The sequence below is a fragment of the Sapajus apella genome, unplaced genomic scaffold (genome assembly GCF_009761245.1).
Source record: "Sapajus apella isolate SASKATOON/1434 unplaced genomic scaffold, GSC_monkey_1.0 scaffold30, whole genome shotgun sequence".
In the NCBI taxonomy this organism is placed as follows: domain Eukaryota; kingdom Metazoa; phylum Chordata; class Mammalia; order Primates; family Cebidae; genus Sapajus; species Sapajus apella.
In genome coordinates, this window is record NW_022436970.1 from 5,536,366 (window position 1) to 5,554,654 (window position 18,289).

The 18,289-nt window shown below is 42.9% G+C and overlaps 1 protein-coding gene and 1 long non-coding RNA gene across 3 annotated transcripts in view; one reads left to right on the top strand and one right to left on the bottom strand.

The window, feature by feature from the left end:
* The window catches only part of CCBE1 (collagen and calcium binding EGF domains 1), a 276,225-nt gene that overhangs the window by 163,932 nt on the left and 94,004 nt on the right, over positions 1-18,289 (bottom strand). The window lies entirely within an intron of this gene.
* LOC116561734 overlaps positions 6,879-18,289 on the top strand; it is a 15,636-nt gene continuing 4,225 nt past the window's right edge. The window contains exons 1-2 of the long non-coding RNA XR_004273576.1: positions 6,879-6,963; positions 10,916-10,920. This is a non-coding gene — a long non-coding RNA (uncharacterized LOC116561734). The remainder of the gene's footprint in view (positions 6,964-10,915; positions 10,921-18,289) is intronic.

Sequence of the window (18,289 nt, forward strand, 5' to 3'; positions counted from 1 at the left end):
GTGTCACCATCAAGATTAACTATAATAAATCCAGGAAAATTGCTTGGTACGGAGACTGCTCATTGTGAATTCAATCAATTTCCCTTTTTATCATCATTATCTGAGTCCCCCTAGAAGCCAGATCAAGTTCCTTCAACCGAAAGTAGCTTTCCCACTTTCTTGGCCATGTTGCCTTAAATTCCTACAATAAATGACTATTATCAGCTCTCAATTTTTATCAAAGAATAACTTTAAAAGGTGAATGTGGCCAGGTGTGGTGGCTCATGCCTTTAATCCCAGTACTTTGGGAGGCTGAGGTGGGTGGATCGTGAGGTCAGGAGATCAAGATTATCTTGGCTGACACAGTGAAACCCTGTCTCTACTAAAAAAAAAATAAGAAAAATTAGCCAGATGTGGTGCCACATGCCTGTAGTCCCAGCCTGTGGACTCCGGAAGCTGAGGCAGGAGATTTGCTTGAACCTGGGAGGCAGAGATTATAGTGAGCTGAGATTGGGCCACTGCACTGCGGCCTGGGTGACAGAGCAAGACTCCGTTTCAAAAAAAAGAAAGAAAAAGAAAAAATGGTGAATGTGTATGAATGTAGAGTTAAACATCTGCGAACATTAAAGTATTTTTCATGCTCTGTAACTAAATACATCAGTTCTTTGGCAGGCAGAGCAAATGTACTGTACAGATTTGCAGGATGACTACATTTTAATACCAGGATGAAGGAGTTCAGGCTTTACAAGTGGGTCCCACAGTGGTGGCCCTCTCCGTCAGACACTGCAAGGACTTTGCTATTTCCAAGATGTGACTAAAAAGCAAAGTATAGGTGAATGATGACTTGCAGACTTCTTGAAATGTCCATTTTTAAAAATCCACATTTTTAAACTAAAAACATATTGGCAAGCTGCTCTACATGGTAGTACCTATTCTCTAGAACTTTTAATTCTATAAACAAATCCCCACATGAACATTTTGTTTAAAAACAAATGGCAAAAGAATGCAGGAAATAACAAGAAGTCTGAACACAGTGGCTGTCTGCCCTATAACTTTCTTCCCATCCCTATAAAAGGAAGCCAAGTCTCTTTTTCAAAAGTGGAGCTCAAACCATTTCAGTGTTTGGCAGCAAGGACGACACAGGGGAGAGAGAGCTGCTTGAACGTAAAGTACAAATGTCAGGGTCCACTCACTTTGGCCTTAGGCCAGCTGACAACAGCACACAATGACAGAAGTCTACTTTTTAAAAATATCTTTGTTCAATGACTGTTAGTCTTCCTTGTTCAACACTGAAGATGTCATGGGACTGTTTAAGTAAACTGACCATTTTGGAAGTATTTCTGTTTCAAGACCTAGATCATTTACAAGTATTTAAGATGGAAGAATATGGTATTTCAGAAGCATGCTAGGTCTAAGCTGATAAGACATTGGTCCTGGCTATGATATACAGCAGGGGGAAAAAAGCTGTTCAGCAGCAAATAAGTACAGTCTTCCTACAGAAGCCAAATTCCTGTCTCCCAGGTCCTTCCCATGTCTCAGCCCAGGTTCTCACAATTCTCCGTGTGTCTCATTTTACATGACAGCAAGAGTCCTGAGAAACATTTCATCGATTTCCATCACATAGCAAAGGTTTGAGTGTGATCCAACCATCAATGAAGTGCTGAGAGGGCCCTGGTGCGACTTCTGAGGAGGCCAGCCAGCATCATGTGGGCAAAGCCTTTGTTTCACAGCCAAAGGACACACACCCAGTTACAAACCCCAGAGACATCAGCCACTAGTCACAAAGAGTACCAGGAGAACACATGGATGGCTGAATGCCAAGAGACCAACATAGCAAGGTAATGAAGAAAGAAGTTCTTCAGAAGTTCTGAAGACATGGCAAGTAAAGCATCAAAGAAAGGCAGTACACTTTATTCAATAATCAAAGGCTTCCATGTGCATTTCATCTTGAGTTGGCCAGGGCACTAGGAATAAAGCAGCAGGCTGGCCAGGGGTTATGGCCTGGCTCTGGGATCAGGCTAGGGGCTTATATCTCAGTTCTGCCACTTTCTAGCTGCATAAACAGACAAATTACATAATCCTTCGGTATTTCCATTTCCTCATCTGAAAAATAACAAAAGTACGTGTCTCACAAGATTGTGAGGATTAAACAAGGTAATTCCTATAAAGCACTTTGAATGCCTGGGCATGCAATACATGCTCCACTCATATTAGCTATTAGTCAACATAATGTAGAGTGATAAAAGGAAGAAAATGGGTAAGAATAAGGCATGAGAAAGGAGGCGTTTATAGCATTCACGGAGTGAAACGCATACATACAGCATGCTATTTCATCTTTACAGGAAATCCATGAGAAATTCCCATCTCCTCCCTTCTCGCTTCCTCCCATCCTCTCCGTATGACTCAAGGCTCATTGGGTTGAGGGGGGAGGAGAAAAATTACAAAAAAGTCAGATCTCATGGTCTTATCACTATCCAGATAATTCAGTCTCAAAACATTGAACGCAGTTACCTGAGGTGAGGATAACTGAGAGGTTCCGATATATTCGAGGATACTTCCTAGCAATCTTGAAGAAAAGGGTAGATAATTTCTAATCTTCCTTAAAGAACGGAGATTGGAGACTAACAGCCTGAATTTCAAGGGAATGGAGAGGGAGAGAACAAACAAAGGAAATGAGAGAGAGAAAAGATAAAGTCTGGGGAAAATGGAGGTTAGGAACATTGGTGGACACCAGTCAGGCTGCTTAACCAGTACCATGCCTTCATCTTCCAGTGAGAGCACTGGTTAGGGATCAGCAGAGAGGACAGAGCACACACCGGCTAGCTTTAGCACAAAGGGATGTGTGACTGGGTATCAAGGGACTTAAAAAACTGATGATTTACAAAGCTCAAAGTAGTGGGCACTAGGCTAAGCTGCCAAAATGTCCCCTTCACCCCAGAATCACACCTCCTCTGCTGTGATACAGAAAGTCATCCCCTCACCACTGTGAGAAGCTGCCACCCGAAGTTGCTGGAAACAGAATTGCGCCGTCACCAACACGGTCTGCACCAGCCATATGTGCTGCTCCTTTACCTTCCTGACTCAGTTCTGAATTCAGGTTTCACTTGAGTGCAGATGACCAGCAGGACCTAAAGCACACCCAGAATCCCAGGTTTTAGGACTCTGGGAATACCGTGTCCAGCTCTCCATCCACTGATATGTGGAGGCACAGCAGGTGGAGGCTGGGAATGCTATTGAGCTAACCAAGCCACAGTACTATTTCTGTGCCCATTTTCTTTGGAGAGTCACTCCTTCCACCATTTTCCACATAGCTTAGGTAGGTATGGCCCTAATTCCTATAGCCAAGGGTAGCACACATTCCAGACCTAGCCAGTCAGAACTCTACATTCCCTTGACCCTAGTGAGCAGTTCTCAGATGGGCATATGACCCAAGCCAGAGATCGGGCTCAATTCCATGATCTTTTTGGAAACATTCTCTTTTTGCTAGATCAGAGGCTTCAAGGATGAGAATCTGGCATTTCTGGAGGTTGAATCCCCACAGCCACGCAGCTGATGCAATTCATGCAAGTTGGTTCCTGAGAATGAAACCAACACAGAGGTGAGCAAAGACCAAAGATGGAGAAACACCAAGTCCTGGTGATGCTGGCAGAGTCCCTAAATCCAGCCATGGCCGATACTAGACACACTTCTAGGTGAACACTTTACTGCCACTTCTCCTCCTCCCTTCTTTGCTAACCATCCCACCTTTTTCGTACTACTACTGCTTTTTTCTAGTTATTTTTCTCCTCTCATCTTCAACCCTATGAGCCCTGAGTCATACAGAGAGGATGGGAGGAAGCAAGAAGGAAGGAGATGGGAAAGGAAGAAGAAGGGATGGATGAAAGATGGGTGAATGATTTATATTATAAAGGTTTATAAATTATATTATGTGCCAGGCACCATGCTGGATGAAATTAATTCATCATCTTATTTAGAACTCATTTTAAGAGAATATATATGCAAACATTCAACTGACAAAACATGCAGTTGGAATCCAGCAGGCATCTAGAATTAATGTAATTACCATATCTGGATAAAACAAGTTGCACTGAATTATATGAAGACCAAAATTGAAAGAGCAACTCTTCTATTGCAGCTCATTCCCTCAATCCTCATCACCACAGTGTAATGGGTGAAATTCATTAATATGGCTCACTCACATAGTTATATGTCATTCCTGGCCATGACTGAGTTTTCTTATCACTTATGGTACAATGGCTAAGGCTACACGATTTGGTATCCAATCTGGGTTCAAAGTCTCTTTCTGACCATGAGATCCTGAGCAGGCCACTTACAGTCTCTGTGTCTTAATGTTTTCACCTGTACCACAGAAGCAATCATTCCTGCCTGAAGAATTAATGCAGGCCACACACACAGTTGGGGGTCTATGCATAGACCTGGGTCAGATACATGACAGGCTCCTAAACAGATTTAGGCATTTCTAAAATGGAAACAGCAGTTGGTGGCAATTGAAGCAAATTCTTAGTGAAAATATTCCATGACTTTGGACTAATGGGTCAAAAAAAAAAAAAAAAAAAAAAAGACACTGTCACCTCTGGGTCACTTCCATTCCATCCACCATTTTAGAGCAAAAACTCACCCTAAACCCACAGAACCATGGTGAGTTTTCCAACAAAACATTTGTGTTGTTTCAGAGTAAGAGCCCCTAGTCTTGCAACTATTGTTTATGCTGTGTATGTCAGAAAATATAATAGGTATTTTTGTTCCTTTAAATCAGGGGTCCCCAACCACTGGGCCATGGACAAGTTCATGGTCTGTTAGGAACCGGGTGGCAGGCAAGTGAATAGCTCCACCTCCTGTCAGATCAGTGGCGGCATTAGATACTCACAGGAAGGCAAACCCTATTGTGAGCTGTGTATGTGAAGGATCTAGGTTGCATGCTCCTCATGAGAATCTAATGTGTGGTCATGTGTCACTGTCATCCATCATTCCCAAATGGAGCTGTCTAGTTGCAGGAAAACAAGCTCAGGGCTCCCACTGATTCTACATTATGATGAGTTGTGTAAATATAATACAACGTAATAATAGAAATAAACTGTACAATAAATGTAATGTGCTTGAATCATCCCAAAACCATCCTCCACCTCCGGTCTGTGGAAAAACTGTCTTCTACGAAACTCATCCCTGGTGCCCAAAAAGGTTGAGGACCACCACTTTAAATGAACAATGTAGGTTTCACTGAGGGACATGTGGGAAGATGGAGAGGGTTACAATTCACCCAGGTGAGCAAAGCTTCTCCATGCCAGTAAATTTTCTCTCTCAAAGGCAGTTGCTTGATAGCTTTCTCTTTCCAACCACCCCCATCTCCTCTTGCCCCCCCTGGGGCTGGTTGCCCCCAACTCCTCCCTTCTGAGCCACTCCCTCTGTCTCTCCTTATGGAGAGCAATTTGGTCCTGATTCTTCAGTTATCATCTTCACCTCTAATCCCTTAGAGCCTTGGAACCAATCTTCCTTCAAGAAGGCTTTAAGCTTGTTAACGGGTGGCAGGGAGGAGAATGTAAGTAATAATTTTCCCTTAGCAACTTTTCTAAACCCATGTCCCTTGCTTTCAGGAGGGAAGAAGGGGCCCATGCTCTACTACGGATAGGGATCTATTTCACTAGCTATGTTTCAGTTTCTGTTTGTTGTTCTTGAGAGAGGTTTCATTCTGTCTCCCAGGCTGGAGTGTAGTGGTGCAATCTTGGCTCACTGCAACCTCTGCTTCCTGGGCTCAAGTGATCCTCCTGAGTAGCTGGGACTACAGGCATGCACCACCATGCCCAGCTAATTTTTTGTACTTTTGTATTTTTGGTAGATACAGGGTGATATGGTTTGGCTGTATTCCCACCCAAATCTCAACTTGGATTGTAGCTCCCATAATTCCCATGTGTCATGGGAGTTAACTGAATCATGGGGGGGGGGTCTTTCCCATGCTGCTCCCATGATAGTAAGTCTCATGAGATCTGATGGCGTTATAAAGGGGTGTTCCCCTACACACGCTCTCTTGCCTGCCACCATGCAAGACACGACTTTGCTTTTGCTCCTCCTCTGGCTTCCATCATAATTGTGAGGCCTCCTCAGCCATGTGGAACTGTGAGTCTATTAACCTTCTTTCCTTTATAAATTACCCAGTCTCATGTATGTCTTTATTAGCAGCATGAAAACAGACTAATACATGGGGTTTCACCACGTTGCTCAGGCTGGTCTTAAACTTTTGAGTTCAAGTGATCCACCCACCTCGATCTCCCAAAGTGCTGGAATTAGACATGAGCCACTGTGCCCTGAGACTGGGTTTTCTTTTCATTGCTTTCATTATCATCTAACATCAAAACTTGTGTGGAGGAAGTATATGTCCAGCACGGGACATTATGGAATTAGTGAGAAGAGTGCATTCTTTCGCTGAGCCAGATTCTCTAACTGAACCTTTGAAATTTTAGAAGAAATTGTGCCTTCCCACCATACACACCCTTCAACACCCTCCCTGTTACTATTAGTTTTTCCAAAAGATATTTTCTTTTCTACTTTGCCCATCTTTAAATAATTAGCAAATTCAACAACTGATCAGTTTGCTTATATAGGAAAGTTAGAATATCCACAAATTGGAAACATTTAAAAATAGACATAGTGCAGCAAGAATGGAGTAAGAAATACTAAAAAAAAAATCGACCTCAGTTCAAGTAAGTGCCCATCATTTGCGAGAGACCATTTGTTATTACGAGTGAGAATTCCATTTTTAAAAATATTTATTTTTACTAACACCATAAATTGGGTCCCATGAAGCTAATGAAAACCCAAGAAAAATGCAAACTCAGATAATGCCAAGATCCTTCTTTAGGGAGATATAATGGCAGAGGATACTGGAACAGCAAAATGAGCTAACTTTTCTTGTGACTGTCTTATTCTGCTTCTGCCTTTCAACAACCATATCAGAGGAGAGTTCATGAGGTTACACACACTATTATTATCCTTATGTGGTTCTCCATTTCTTCCTTCTTCCATCAATTCATTAGAATTGCAAAGATTCAAGGCACTGATTTCCTACTCTAGTATGTATGCAAAGTATAAATTCAATATAAAACCACTGGATAAATAAGTTTTCCCATGTACAAAGATCTAGATTAAAAAACAAACAAACTGAAAACAGAATACGTACAATACACAAAGTGTATATATATACATAACAAGACACTGGATAAAGAGAAAAGTCCTCTGAGTCCTGAGTTGGAAAAAATCTTAAGGTGTGACCACCATAGCTGTAATAACCAGGAAAGGCTTTATGGGAAAGCTTGAGGCATAAATAGGACTTGGACAGCAAGAGGCATAGGGAAGAGGACCCCACAGAAAGAAGCAAGGCCTGAACAAGCAGCGAGTGCCAGACGACCACATAAAGCTGCTCTGTGCTCTGACAGAATGAAAGATGGTGCAGCCTAATGGTTAAGAACTCAGGTGTGAGGTCAGACAGACTTGGGATCAGACTCCAGCTTCACATGCACAGGCTCTGCACTCTTGGACAACTTGCTAAACCTCTGTGTCTTGTCTCAAACCATAAAATGCAGTGACAATACCAAACTCCTCAGGCTTTCATGGGAACTAAAGGAGGTAAGGCTGGAATCACACTCACATGCTCCCAAGAAGAGAAATCTCCAGTTGTTAGCTCGTACACATAGAGCGCTAATAGGACAGTATTTCTTAAAGTATCCCTGAAAGAAATCCAAGGTGTGTATCCACCATAGCCAAATGCTAACCATTTGCTCAGAAGATTCTAGAATGACCACAGGAAGAAAAGAAGCTGTGACTTCCACAGCCTCAAACATCAGGGCACAGAATTTGATCCCTGGGGCTGGAAACTCTTAAGTAGTTGAAGGAATGAGAGAAGCTAAGTGGCTAAGTGTTGTGAGGACTCATGAATTCATCTCAACTACACCATTCAGGTCCTTGGTCAAAACGTTCTTCTAAATAAAGCCTTTATTGTTATTTCTAAAACAATCATTCACCTCTACCCCTATAAGGGGACAGAATTTGGCCTTTAAAGATAAAGATGGCTCATTTGTCTGTAAAACATCTGATTTAAATATAGTATCTGGCCTCCTCCAGGGAAGATATCTCGCTGCTTCAAGACCTTTCACATCCTGGGTCATTTTCAAGTTTTTGCTCATCTTTACATAATTACAGAATTATCTACTAATTATATGTTCCTATGTTGTTATTAAATGCAGCAATAACACGAGACGAAATTAGCATTCCCTTCATACTACAAAGCTGTTGTTCTTTCTTTCTCCCACCCCAGAAAACCTTCCCTTATCTTTTTATAAAGAGACATACCAATTCTATTTTAGGAGAAACAGTACCTTTTATCCTTGTTAAAATACTGGAGACCAGGCAAGTAAATTAGAAGAGAAAGATACAAAGCAGCTATGAAGGGGATCTGAGGGAGTGCCGAGTGGTGGAGGTGGACACCTGAAGCTCTGTCCCGACTTCCTCAGGCCAAAAGGTCCTCAACCTCTCCATGACTCCGTTTCTATATCCAAAAAGGATGCCTTTGTAGTGCTGTTATAAAAATGAAGTGGGAAGCCTGACACTCCATCCATGTGACTATTGATACAATCTACTTTTTTTAAACGCGACGTTGGAAAAGGTCTCTCCTGTTTCTCTCCAGTGCTTTATCTCCTCTTAAGCAGGCAAATAAGAAAGGATCCAATGGAGAAAGCAGGCAGAAGAAGCAGGAAAACTTATCTAAGGAGAGCTCGTCTTCACCCCATAAGAGCTTCACTGCTGGAAGGTCACATAAGGCCAAAACAGTTATGGAGAGAGCCAGAAAGCAGCACGCTGCTCCTCTTCATAGGTTCAAGACAAGATACAGAGGGTTGGCAAGTTGTCCAAGGGTGCAGAGCCTGTGCATGTGAAGCTGGAGTCTGATCTCAAGTCTGCCTAACCTCACGCCTGAGTTCTTATCTTCCATTTTCACAGGGCTAGGGTGTAGGGAGCTAGAGTACCCCACCCCTTCTGGGGGGATCAGTAGCAAGGCTGCTATGAACTTTGGTTGAACTTCACAAAAGTGAAACCACAGCAGGAAGATGTGCATGTCTCAGAGAAGAAAAGACAGACCTAGAAAGAGATAACCAGCTTTTGCTGACCTTACTGCAAGATAGTTTTTAGCTGAAATATGTTAACTGAAGTATGAGAAGAATAACCACAGGCTGTTCCAAATAACTGCACCCTCCCTCTACTATGTGCTTTGTGAACATATAAAATAAAGTACACTGAGACAGGTCGGGGCCAGAGAGACTGACATCCTTCACCTCCTGGACCACCTGGGCCAGCTTTTTCTATGTCTCTGTCTGTGTCTTTCTTTATCCCCCACCATTCCCTCTTGGGTTTTTGAACCCTTATGCAGCACGGGACACAGCACACGCCAGACTAGGGGTGGGAGGACACACAGAATAGAGATACTTATCCAAGAAAAAAACAGATGAGGGTCTCAAACTGGCCCTCTCTAGAGTCCACGTTACTGGAGAGCTATAATAAAGTCAAATTACTACTCCCTGGATATAAGCCAACACACTAAGTAACTGGCTACAGTCACCTGTATTTTAAAGGAGAGCTGATCATCTACTTCTGTAACAGAAAAATGTGAATTAAACAAACAGATATGGGAGATTTAATAAGAAGAAAATTTCCATGGTACGTGATTGCTTCAACAGGCATTTGTTCCAATGTCCAATTTGAATGACTCCTCAGAAGGATAATTTTGAGATGCATTAGACCAGGATGCCTGCTTCTTAAAACCTGAAATGTACACTGTCTGGTTTTGTCGGCTTAGCACAAAATGTACTTTAAAAAACAAATGCCAAGTCTTCTAAAATGTATCACTTGTTCTTGGTTAGCTATTGCTAAGATGCTTGACAGGTAAGGTCAGAACGGGGCAAGATGCCCATTTTATCCAGTGACCAGTATGGAACCCGGCAGCTTGAGACCTACCTCAAACAGGAGACAGGAGCTCAGTGTCCACAGTCACTGCCGCCTACACCGTGCTGGTCATGCCTGAAGATTAAAGCAATGCCCTCCTGAAAGCGGGTCCTGGCCTGACTGGATTGCAAAGGCTGGGAAAGGACCCAAAAAGAGACCTTTTCCAACTTCCCATTTTAATAAAGTAGGGTGGGGTGGTTCTGCCCCAACAGAGGCTGCTGCCCCTGGGAGGCACAGCAGGGAGAAACTGCTGGAATACTGTGAACCTCTCTGTGGTGACTCAGCAACAACCCTAAGCTTCTCAAAGAAGTGGCAAAACCCAAGCTACCTGAAATAACAAGAAATTGTTGATTTTTAACCTGTAAGTTCTCTTAGAATTTGGTTTCCCCGAAATGAGTTATTTGCTTTGTGATGCTTGTTGCTTACTCTATCAATCATATTTGAGAAAATGAAGGGGAATGTGAAATGCTGAGATATAACTTGGAACTTTGGCTCTGCTGCGCTGCAACTTGTGACTTTGGCTCTGCTGAGCTGTTCTGGTAAAAACAGGAACTCTGTGAAAGGGACTAACCACATAGCTTGACTGCGAAGAGAGATGACAGCGCGTAACAGGCTTCTCATTGCAGAGAGCCTATAAACCGACGTGTAATGGAGAGGCTCACTACCCAGGTTCCTTTCCCAGGAAAGGCATATTGATTATGGCCCTGGAAAGGGAATGCGACCCTTTTGGAGAGCCTATAAATGGATGCATGAGGGGCGTCTGTCTCTGTGGTTGAGATAAGGATGTAAAAGTCTTTCTTCTCCCACTGCTTCTCCAGGCCTGCATGGAGGTCTGCTCCTCTTGCAGTTTTTGTGGTCAGGCTTGTTGCCCTGTGTCAGATCCTGTTCCCACGTCGCTGTGAGCCCAATATGTTCTTGCTGATATCATAAGTTTATGTTTAACCTATATTCTTGCTAAGGTGTATGACTTCTATGCTGATACACAGAAAGTTATCTTTACATTGTTCTGCTTTTATAATACCACGTTGTGATTTTTGTGCACCAGTTTTTGCAAATGTATTCTTTTTGTATAATTATCACTGAAACGTTGCATAACCGCGCTCCCCCTCCCCTACTGAAAGGGCACAATAAAAAACTGAGATTTTCAGGAGAATGTCAGACACCCATGGAGTGGCTTTATGTGGTGTCTCCCCTGGTCCCAGCTTTAAGGAAAACTTTTTTCTTATCTCTCTTTTTCACCAACCACTCGATCACTTTGAGAGATCTTAAACCCACATTGATGTATTGGGCACTGGTCTCACCAATAAGAAATGGAGAAGGAGGGGGCCTGGGAGTGATGTGAACTTCAATCTTTTTGTTAAAACATCTTCTACAACATGTTTTAGAGAAAAGCTAAACTCTTTAAGAACACTAAAGCTGGATCTTTCCTCTATTTGCTGAAAGCCAGTCACAGCGATAACAAGAAGAAGATAACAAGTTTTATCCTTATAGAGAACAGGTGGGTCAATGGTTGGACCAGGGTATGAACTAACTGTGGTGTAGCACAGACTAAAAGGGGCATCTCAACCTACCGGGAGAAAGGGCCATATGGTGGAGGGATCATCCCAACTGAGCCTGAAAAACAATGAGGCCCAGGTGGATGACTCTTAAGTTGGCCAGCATTCCCCACTGGCCGGCCATTCTGGATAATTACTAGGTATTCTCTGATCATCTCTCATACGCTAAGGGTTTGCTGGAAAACCAGGGAACCTAAAGATGGTAAGGACCCTACCTCTTTGACCTCTTAACGGCCTAGATGGCTACCCACCCAGCACTTACAGGGACTGCCTCTCATTTCTCCTAACAGAACATTCCTACATGGATGATAAAATACCTCATGTTCCCAGCAAACCCTCAGACTGAAACAGAAGACGTACTTGGGTAGTGGCCAGAGAAAGGTTCCAAAGCCAAGGGGACAACTGCTAGGGGTGGCCTTGGGATAAGGTATCTTCCCTCTGGCAGTTTTTGGGAGAAAAAGGTGAAGGTGGAAGTGAGCTGCTCCACTGGAGAATGCCCAAGCCAGGCCCCTGATGGAAATCTGCTAACAGGAGAAATCACGATGCTCCAATGTCCCAGCTGTAGCTTTCTGCCGGGAGCACATGACTGCTCCCAAGCAACCATGATGATCATGACCCTTATGGTGCTTCATGATTCAACTCCCGTTTACCCCAAAGTTTAATGATTGTTAAAACAAGTAGAGTTTTCTTAGTAATACATGCTTAATTCTTAACTGTCCATTAACTGTTTGGGAAAAATGCTTTGGACAAGGGCAGAGATCACACTTGTGTATCTTTTGCATACTCCATGACAGGGCTCAGAAGCATCAGAACTCCCACAAATTGGTTTTTTACTTCCGTAGGATGGAATTCCTCAGACGTGACAGAAGGACACAGTGACCCTTTCAGGGAAAGCAGCGAGGCATCTGGAACAGAGACAGTGTCCATACAGCAAACTACAAAGTGCATGCATGAAATCCTGGTTTCCTATGCACTTTCCCCCTACTTTTGTTTAGAAGTCAGATGTTGATTTTCATTATCTGCATACTTAACAAGACTGTCATGACATCCCATTACAAACTGTCTTCAAAGAAAGTAGTAAACATAACGTTACTATTCAAAGATAACATCCCAACCCTATGTGACTCCCTGCATCTTGCACTGATCATTTACAAACCAAGCATCTCCAAGGGGCCCCAGGGTAACATAAACAAATCTTGGAAGGGTGTCAAGAAACACAAGAATCATCACTGGAGGCTCTATCTTAAGCTTGAACTTTTGTTACTCCTGCCGTTTTAGAAGAAAAAACAAGCAAACAAACAAAACAATTGTCTTCTTATCTGAGAAATCTGAGCATGATTGCCTTGTTAACCAAAGTGGGTTAACCTTGTATTTACAACATGAATGCTTATTTCTCTCACTATTTCACCAGCTGTTCAAAGAAACCTTTTCTGATAAACGCCCACACTCCAAATGTGCTATGCTTCCTTGGCCCATGCTTCTACTGTGACACTTACCTGTTTCACAATTAGTAAGGCATGAGTCTGTTTCCCAAGCTAGACTGTCTGAATCATGTCAGTAACCCCAGACCCAGTAAAGGGCCTGGTATAGAGTAGGTACGCCATAAAAGGTATGTTGAATTAGAGAGAGAGGAAAAAAAAAAGCACATAAGCACTCACTACATCAGTCAATCCAATCAAGCGAACGCATGAAAACAAAAATTGAGCCAAAGTCCTGTACAGTACAGCTGAAAACACAGTATGTTTACAACGCAGATTTGGTTCTCTAACTTTGCATGTTTCTGGCTGACATTAAGATAAAACATGTACCAGTCAGCGCTGTGGAATATGGCCCATGAGTTCACAAATGGCATGAAAGCCCTCTTAGAGTCCAGAATCTGATCATCTGAACCAGTTTATGTGTGGATTATTCCACAGACTCAGGTGAGCTAGACTGGAGGCTACTCGCTATTTACCATTATTGTTCCAGTTGAAGAATCATTCCAAATTTCAAACAGACATGTAATGAACTATGGGGCACAGCTCCTTAGTTGGAGACTGAGTGTAAAGACAAAATTGCGAAGCATCATCAGCATACAGTCCCATAAATCACACTACACAAAAAGGAACTGGGCATACCTGTATTTAGACATTCATTCTTCTCTTATTCCCTTCAGCTGCCTTTGGCAGTCACAGATTCTGTCCTAGGACACCTTGCTGAGCTTGAGAGCTAATGTTGCACAGTGGTTAGATATGGACTCTGGACTCAACGCAGGTTCAAATGTGAACCACTTCCTGTGCGACACTGATTATCAATCTCTTCAAACCCCAGGTTCTGGATGTACCTTATTTAAAAACGGGGATTAAAAAGTATGTAAGGGTTTAATAATTAAAGAAATACATGAAACAAACTACTCAGTGCAGTGTTTGTCACACGAGTGTTCAATAAGCATTAGCTATCATTGTTATTTACATGATTCCTTTTCCAGAATTTTCTTTGGACTCCTTACAGGTCAACACTGCAATTAACTTTCTTGTGTTCCAGACCCCCTAGATTCCTACTTCCTGATCATGGCAGAGGTCATTTAATAAACTTGGGCCAAAGCGTTGATGCAAGACAAAATGATTTAGTGTTATTCCTGCCAAATAGCATCTTACCATTTCTAAGAAGAGCCACCCTCAGTCCTTACCACCTGTGTGAGAGGTGTGTTTTAGAGAAGGCACAAAGACAAGCCCCCATTTTAATTTTCACAAAAAAACAATTGTCTTCCCTAGACCAGCAATGACATGGTCTAGGGAAGGCTCTTTGAAGTCAAATTTGTCAGCTATTCAAGAGAGTTAAGAATTTTCAAGGGAAAATTTTAATATAAAGGGTTTATTGTGGATGAGTGAAAAATTATCTCCTCTGTTGTTCATAGTCAAGTTTCCCTTCCACACGAAGTCTTTCCATTCAGCACATAAAAGTGTTCATGCCTCTCCTATCTTCAAAATAAAAGATTTTCCCCAAACCTACACATTAGACTCTTGCTACCCATCTGATTCTCTTGGGTCTGCCCAAAGCTCTTGATGCAGTCGTCTATGTGTGTCAGCTCTTCTCTCACTATCCAGTCTGCTCATCCATAATCTGGCTTCTATTCCCCACCTTTCACTTACACAGCTCTCCTGAAGGTCACCAATGTGCTCTGTGATGGTAAATCCAACAGAGTTGATTCCTTGCATTACGTGACTTGTCATATGTAGATCTACCAACCAACACCTCCTTCTTGAAACTTCCTTCTCTATCTTTGATACAGCACTTTTCTCCTTCTCTTTTGCGGCCACTGCTCCGCATACTCACTTCTGGACTCCTTAGTGTTCTGTTGGGTTCCATCCTCAGCCATCTTCCCTTCTCACTGCACACACCTCTTGAAGCATCATCTACTTCCTTGGCTTCAACCACCACTCATATTCCAGTGACTCTCAAAAATAGATCTCCTGCTCACAAATCTCTGTGCCCCAGGCTCATATGCAGTGGCTTGTTGGACAGTTCCTCTTGCGTACCTCACAGCTGTGTCAAACTTAGCAAGTCCAAGTCTACAATTATCTTAACATCTACCCTTGTTACCATTAAAACAGCTCCTTCCTAGGTTTTCCACATGTTAGAGAACAGTTTCCTTGTCCAACCAGTAGACCAAGGCCTGACAGGAGTCATCCTTGGCTTCTCCCTTGCCTCGGTCTCCACATCTGGTCAGTAGAACCTATAGTACTTGAACAAACAGTGTTTCTTAAATCTTTATATTTCCCTCAATCCCTACGGCCACTAGTGTACTCTAAAAGTATCTTTACTCATGATCAGTTTCACCCTTACCCAATGCATTCTTCATGTGTTACGTTGGATTATTTAAGTCTATTTGCAAAGGCGCTTTCTATAGAAAGTCTCTTCCTCTCCTATCAACATCAGGAAAGCATAACTTTTTAAATTCTTGAAATATACCAGAAAACCTACACATACAGGGAATGATCCAGTTATTTCAAGATAATTAGGCAAGTACTGGGGACAATATTTCAATGTGATTGGGCAAGATTTCCATTTGTTTCTGTACTAGTAAGTGCTTTCTCTTACTTTGGCTTATTCGCGCAATGGAATATGATAGAAAAGCGAATGTCAGTTAACGAGAATTGTATGAGTTTAATGGATGTGGCTCACAAACCTAATATTTAGCAGAAAGTCATACAAAGACACACAAAATATATGAAGGTTACAAACATGAAAAATACTACGTCACTTAGTGATACGTGCCTAAGTTTAAAAGTAGAGGAACATACATGGGACCAATGAACATCGAGTTTGCGACGGTGGCTAAATCTGGTTGGAGCAGAGAGGGCTGAACTGAGGAAGGGATGGCCAGGCAGATGCATTGACTTTATTGAAGGATCTCACTGTCTCACATCTTAAGCTGGGTTTGGCATACAAAGTCGTTTATGTTTCCTTATACTTTTTTTTTTTTGCATGTATTAAGATATTGTTCCAAAATTAACTTCCAAGAATGGATTTTAATATAAAGACCATTTAACATCATTCTAGGCTCTATTGCCCCTTCCTCCTCCCTGCCCCTCAAATACCCCAGTAAGCTAACAAGCCAACATACCACTAGAACAGAAAAGGTTGCTAGACTCTAGCCAGAGAAAATGTTATCCTCAAGCAGTATTTGATAGAACAGAGCTTCAGAACAAAAAAGATTTTGGAATCCACCAAAATATAATGTGTTTTAAACGGACTGTCTGAGTGCTCCTTTTCAGAGGGACTCATCCCACTCGCCTGGCATATCTGCCCTTGTCTGACCTGTTTTCCAACAGACAAAGGAGCATGGGTGCCTGCAGCTATTTCTTAAGTGGGCTCCAGAGTTCATTCAGAAAATACACCCAACAAGCCCCAGGTGGAACGGAGCCTCACAGGGAGGCCAAAGGTGAACTGGCGCATTCTTCAGAGGCAGCTAGCAAAGCGGATTTCAGGATGCAGCTCCCACCTGCTCCACCAGTGCCCCTGGGGATTCACAGGCTGCCCACAGGAAAGGGGCAAGGGTTTGATATGGGCACAGCCCACAACATCTCTATAATGCGTAAGTTAACCGAGATGCCCCAGAGCCCATGCTCTTTGAATCAGGTACACTCAGCTTCCTGAATACTTTCACTACATGGGACCTCATGCTTTAACACAAAGAAAATGAGGAAATTAACCTGTCTGCAACAGCATGCTTGCTTTCAAAGAACTGGGAGCTCCACACCTCCACGGTTCTGAAATGAGATCTCACTGTGGGCTCTGGCTCTTCCAACGTATGTGCAATGCAGTCTTGACATCGCAGCTCTGCCCTTTGTAATTTATTAAGTATCACTCAGCTACTGACTGCAGCTTCTTCCCTTCCCTCTGAATGAGAGCTGGCAACAGTGCCAGTTAGGACTAGACAGAAAAGAAAGGGAAGGCTTCCTGGGATGCCTATGTGTACAAAGCCTTTCTTTCTGAGCCACTGAGCACCACTCAAAAGGAAATGCACCGCCAAAGTTTCCAGAAAGCAGAAAGAACATGATTCAAAACACTTCTTAGGAGAAGTCCACACGTGAGTGAAGCAGAGGACTGCCAAGAAGCATTTTTCTGGGCCAGGCACAGTGGCTCACGCCTGTAATCCCAGCACTTTGGGAGGCTGAGATGGGCAGATCACTTGAGATCAGGAGTTCGAGACCAGCCTGGCCAACATGGCAAAACCCCATCTCTACTAAAAACACAAAAAAATTAGCTGGGTGTGGTAGCATGTGCCTGTAATCCCAGCTACTCAGGAGGCTGAGGCAGCAGAATCGTTTGAACCTGGGAGGCCGAGGTTGCAGTGAGCTGAGATTATACCACTGCACTCCAGCCTGGGCAACAGAGCGTGACAATGTCTCAAAAAAAAAAAAAAAAAAAAAAGGATTTTTCTGTATACCAAGTGCAGGAAAATGGCATTCATGACATCCAATTAAAATGACATTCATGACATCAATCAAGCCAGATTTAGCCACTTCAAAACTGAGCCTGAGACTTACGCATTAAGTTCAGAGTTATCGAGTCACTGAGAAAACAGATGTCCATAAAGTCTTAGGAGCAGGGTAAAGTCTACTGTTTGCTGGTTTCAAGCTACATGCTTGGAGTCCAACTCAGAAGTGACAGGCTGCTGGGCTTGGCATAACTCTTCATATCCCTAAGCCAGTGGATGCCTCTGCTCAGAGTTTCCATAATTCACAGGTCTAAGCAGGAAGCCTACAGCCTAGGCTTAGATAACAGATGGTGTCTCAGTCAACAAGTCTTTGCACACTTTTAAACAGGTTAAGAGCCATTGGGGCAGATCTCAAGTGACAAATAAGATCTTAATTCTTTGGCAGAAGTGCTGGCTCTTCATACTTCCTTAATAACCCTCCCTGCAGGCAGTGCTGTGGTGGCAGCTTACAAGAATGCTTAGAGGGCCCCAACCTCCTGCCTTCCCCAAGGCAGCAAAAAGGCTACAGCAATTCTAGGAGAGAGGGCCCAGTGCTGCCCCTGACCCCTGCTAGAGATTGTGTCATTTTCTTCTTCCCTAGAAAGTAGAGGCTTTCTGGGCAGCTGGCTTTACCAATAACAATGATTATTTAAGGAGCTTTATTTGTCAGGAACTGGGCTAAGTCTGCAGAAACTGAGGCTTGGACAGCTGAAATAAATTAGCCAAGATCACACCAGCCAATAAGTAATGCAGCCAAGACGCAAACCAAGGTATCCCAAAGCCTGAG